The sequence below is a fragment of the Dipteris shenzhenensis genome, chromosome 23, assembly GCF_047967505.1.
Source record: "Dipteris shenzhenensis isolate YYH24624 ecotype China chromosome 23, Dip_SZ_1.0, whole genome shotgun sequence".
Taxonomy (NCBI): domain Eukaryota; kingdom Viridiplantae; phylum Streptophyta; class Polypodiopsida; order Gleicheniales; family Dipteridaceae; genus Dipteris; species Dipteris shenzhenensis.
Window position 1 is genome coordinate 47,422,765 of NC_141618.1, and position 4,958 is coordinate 47,427,722.

At 44.0% G+C, this 4,958-nt stretch overlaps 1 pseudogene; it reads right to left on the bottom strand.

Moving 5' to 3' along the window:
- Positions 1-2,627: 2,627 nt before the first annotated feature.
- On the bottom strand, positions 2,628-4,602 carry LOC147887469 (F-box/kelch-repeat protein At3g61590 pseudogene; annotated as a pseudogene).
- Between the last annotated feature and the right edge of the window lie 356 nt (positions 4,603-4,958).

A 4,958-nucleotide genomic window follows, 5' to 3' on the forward strand; every position in this document is an offset into this window, starting at 1 on the left:
GCCTACCTCAGAACATCAACACAACTGGACCATTTCTCTAGGCCACAGCCCTGCGTCAGGTGATGGCTAGTATGCTACTGAGCATTTGAGAAGCTTGATGTGGAGCTTGTACCAGGCACAAGAGAAGTGTGGAAGGAGGCCACCTATGCAAAAAGGTGATGGCTACAAAAGTGTCTCCTAACGTTCTAGAGAACATTTGAGATGCTTTTCCTCGGCATGTGGGTGGAAACCCCAAATTTGGAGTAGGATATCACGGTCTTCAGTACAACAGTGGGATTATACTCCAACGGGATTTGGCAACATATACACGTACATGGGGAATGCCTATAAGGGACAAATCTGGAGGGGATTCAAACAAGAGTGGTCGTTTGTCTGTATTTTGAGAGTTTCAAACCCGTGGTTTTACTTGGTTGTTCAAGCTGTATCGGGCGATGTGCTATTAGTAGGACCATGCATGGTTCATAGGGTTAACCTGGTGCATGTATTTCCTTGCTTGCCTAGCTTCAAGCCTCTTCAAATTCTGAGTGTGGTTTAGATACTTCTTTAGTATGATTAAACAATGAGCTGTGCTGATGCATTTGCGGGGCAATTGCTCCATTCCCTGTCCGTGAAAGTCTATGAAGGGAATGGAGAGAAAGACCAGGTCTAGTTTTCAGACTGGATGCAGAATGTTCCTGAGACAATATTATTCACAAACAAGAGGCATATCATGGGGCAGTCGATCTTCTTGTAAACTATGCCAAGAAAATGGTGGTGGTAAAACTAAAGTAGATTCAGTTGGTGTATAATGAATTGGAAGCATGGAACTCTTTAGCTGAAGCATGGATCCCAGAAGCCTCCAGCAAAAGAGGGATCAGAGGGATGAAAATAGCTTAAACCTCAGAGGATGAGTTAAGGGGGAGCATCTAATGTCTCTTCTCAAGATGCCAGAACATTCTCACAGAACTACCGAACTTAAAATCCAAGTTTCCAACAGGAAATGAAAATTTGCACCTGCCTAACTGTTTTTGCTGTTTATGATTCAGAGGATTAAAATGTAATTGCTTGTGCAGAGGCAGAGAGCGCTAAGTGCCCTCTCTCAGCTCTCCTCATCCCTGAATCCTTCTCAGCCCTCTGTCATCCCATTTCCCCTCTGTCAGATCTCTCTCAGCCCTGTGCCCCCCCTGCATTCTCAGCCCTCCCTCCCATTGCGCTCTCAGTCCCCTCTCAACCCCTTTGACTCTCAGCCCTCTCACCCCCTTCATTCCCAGAGTCAGCCCTCTACACTCTAACATCCCCTTTGCCCCTGCCCTCTTTCAAGACGCAGACCCCTTTCAGCCCTCCCTCCCAAGTCTCAGCCCCCTCATCCTTTTCTAAATGTCGTGTGAATATGCTCTCCCCCTTTCCCCCCTTTTTCCAAAAAATATAATTTTCCACAATTTTTCAAAGCTCGGATCTTAAAATCTCAGAATTACAACCATGCCTCCCTAGTCTATACCATCTACTCAACATTCACTACACATACTGATGAGACCAGCAAATGATGTCTCACCCTGAGCTTGCTTGAGGGGGTTCATTATGGTGCTTCTTGTTACACTTCCAAACTTTCCAATAAAATGCCCTTGTACAGAGCTGTGCTTGGTATGCTTGATTCCCATACATCATAACAAACTAGCAGTAAAAGAGACCTCCACGCATGTCTCACCCTGAGCTTGCTTGAGGGGTCTCATTATGGTGCTTCTTGATACACTTTCAAAGCTTTCCAATAAAATTTCCTTGTACAGTGCTGTGCTTGGAATGCTTGATTCCCATACATCATAACAAACTAGTAGTAAAAGAGACCTCCACGCAAAATTGAAGTTGAAAGTAGCTCAGAAAAGGGCGAATGGGACCAACACAAATGACACCTAACCCAAGTTCAGAAACAAGTACCCCACTGTAATAACAGTTCGTACAGATCTCAAAAAGTTTGCTGGTTTTTCTCTCTTAGTGAAAGAAACGACAGGAAATCTTTGCAAGACAAGAATTACACGAGAACCATACAGGATTTGTGTGGAAGATTATGCCTCATTTTTGTGCTGTCTGGATTTTGGTAGGAAAGAAATGCAATTACAGAAATGCTAATTTCTAAAAAATTATGCCGACAAGGAAGAAACAACTGATGGGGGAAATACGAACTGGCATTAGGCCAGGCAACCACTATATACAACTTAAGCCCACCACGTTGCTTTAGGGGGGATGGATCCCAGAACGACAGCAATTGCCCACTGTCAAAGATGTCCGTCAAGGACCAGTTAGACGTCACTTAAATTGCAAAAATGTCTTTACATTGCTCAGGTTGGGGTCTACAATGGCTGACAAGATACTACATACATAGATAATTAGCCCCATGCTGTAATAGTGGATTTTCGGACTTCCAAGCAAGTATGTGTTCAGGAATAATCTCTCTAGAGATGACATTGGCCCCTCTACCCTCATATTAAGTCATGCATTTCCTGGGAATCAGCACCCCGTCTCTTCCTACACCTCCCCCCCCCCCCACCAACAAAAAAAAAAACACAGAAAACTTGTTTTAAAGTCTAGCAGATAGCTTCAAGCAGAGAAAAGGGCTTATTGGGAAAAAGTAACCGTGAATGCTGTAACAAAACTACCAGCCAAAAACAATACTCTCCTATATGGTGAACCTTCTTTTACTTTTGCAAAGAAATAACGCTGCTAGCTTGAACATGAATAGGCCGCAAGACTGCATGAGACAATGGACCTCTAAACCGACGACCATATAATTTCAATGAGCCTTTAGAAGCACTCGATAGCTACTGCTGATTATATTCCTTACAATTGAAAAGTAGAGTGAAAGACAGTCATTTCTAATAAGTATGACTGAGGTTGACAATTCTCTCACAGCAAGGTGCCGCTTGGTAAAAAGCCAAAAACCTTCAGTTTTTACTCATGATTCTGCGAGTATACACAAAAATTAACGTCATGATTCACAGAGTATAAACTAAAGGTCATTCTGAAAGTGTAGGTACGTCCTTAACCGGACCCAAACCATCGGAACAAATCAATTGCTCACCAAGCATTGCACTTCACCAGCTCGGTGTGTACCAAACACAGGGATTGGCTAAGGATAAGTTTCTAACCTGGGCTCAAACGAAAATCCAGTGAACAGATGGAGAGGATGTTTTTTCACCATAGGACATTTTTGAGACCATTGCCAAGTTCCTGCAGTCATATCGTAGAGCAAGAGCTGTGGGCTCCCAAAGGCATGAATATAGATAAGATCCCCAGTTCCACTACTAGAGAAAACTTCATCGAATTCACCAAAGCCCTTGAACTTCTCGTGGGGCATTCTCGCTATTTCTCGCCACTCATCATGCAGCTCCCAAATGCGGATACCTTTGATCATATCCGACTTGCCAATCCCTCCCACCATGACAAGTTTGTCCTTGCAATTCACCAGCTTCACACAGGTCAGAGAGCAGGGCATTCCCGGAAAATCCTCATTCAAGCAACCGCTACACAGCTGATACGATATCAAACTATGCCTGGAACTATCATCTGCGCCACCCACTATAGCCGTGGAGCGGGTAACGCAATAAAAAAAGCCATTGCAAATGACACTATTGTCACCGCCTCGCCGGCCATTCAAGAGCTTGCGCTTCACAGTTGTCCATCTATCGAAAAAAGAGTCGTACACTTCGATGCTGAAATTCCAGAGTGAATAGTTGTCGGGGATCTGCTGCGATCGAGCGACAACTGCTGTGTGAACTTTGGTGGTCCTGTCCACAGTGATGGACACACTGTACAAGTCGAAGCCGCATTTCTCAGAAGGCTCGGGGAGCTTCTTGAAATACCTTGTTATTGGATTGCAAAGGTACAAATCATACCCATTGCCCTTGTCCGTAAAACAGACGAGCCCATTGGCCGAGGCAACAAAAACACTGGATGGGTCAATACATGGGAGCTGGAAGCTGTTCCATCTCTTCGCAACAGGATCGTATGCCAATCCCGCGGCGCTGTGGGAGTTTTTGTACATGAAATACCACGGTCTACAGGAGTTTTTCTGCTCACACATACGCAGAAACCGCCTGGACAGTGTGATGGATTGCCATCGCTTGCAGACAGCCGCAGCGCGGAAGACGCATGTCACTGGCAGCAGAGCAAGAATTCGTTCTAACAAATCATCAGGAAGAACACTCAAGAGGTCTTCACCGAGGGGCTCGCTGAATTGCCGCTGGAGAGCTGCTGTGAGACGGGAGTAATGAGGAACAAAGGGAGAAGCATCCGCCCAAGACTGGGTGCGTGGGATGGCAAGCAGGGGGGGTAAGAGAGATTTGGCGAGGCCATCCATCGATGAAATGAGATAGAAGTTTCTGTTCGAGATTCAAGGTTGAATCAGAAACTGGAAAAGATTCAAGTTTCTGTTGGAGATTCAAGATAGAAGTTTCTGTTGGAGATTCAAGATAGAATGCTAAAGCTTGAAGAGGAGGTCGATGAAAGCTTGAAGGTTGGGAAGTGGATTAAGCTCTGCTATAAGGGAGAAAAGAGAAGAGGCTGATATGTAAAGAGAGCAATGGAGAAGAGTGTAAGGCTGAGAATGGTCACTGATCCATTGCGGCTCCCGAGGTGCCTTCCCTAATGTCCATCACAAAATCTCTCTTTTTTATCAATAGCTTTCTTTCTCTTGGAAAGAACCGAGTAACCTCACCTCTCTACCCCTGGCTCTATGCCCCCTCCCTTTGGTCTCAAGTTTGATCATAGATTGCATTTAATAAAATTTAAGGTTTTATTTATCACTCTCAAACTTTTAGAAATTTTAAGAAAATTTAGGAAAAACATATACATACTTACCAAAACACACACACCAAACACTACATATTCAAATATAAATAAATATCTTATAAACTCTCCCTCTCTCTCAATTAAAACTAACTTCCTCTCTCTCAAAATTAACCTACATATTCAAATATAAATAAATA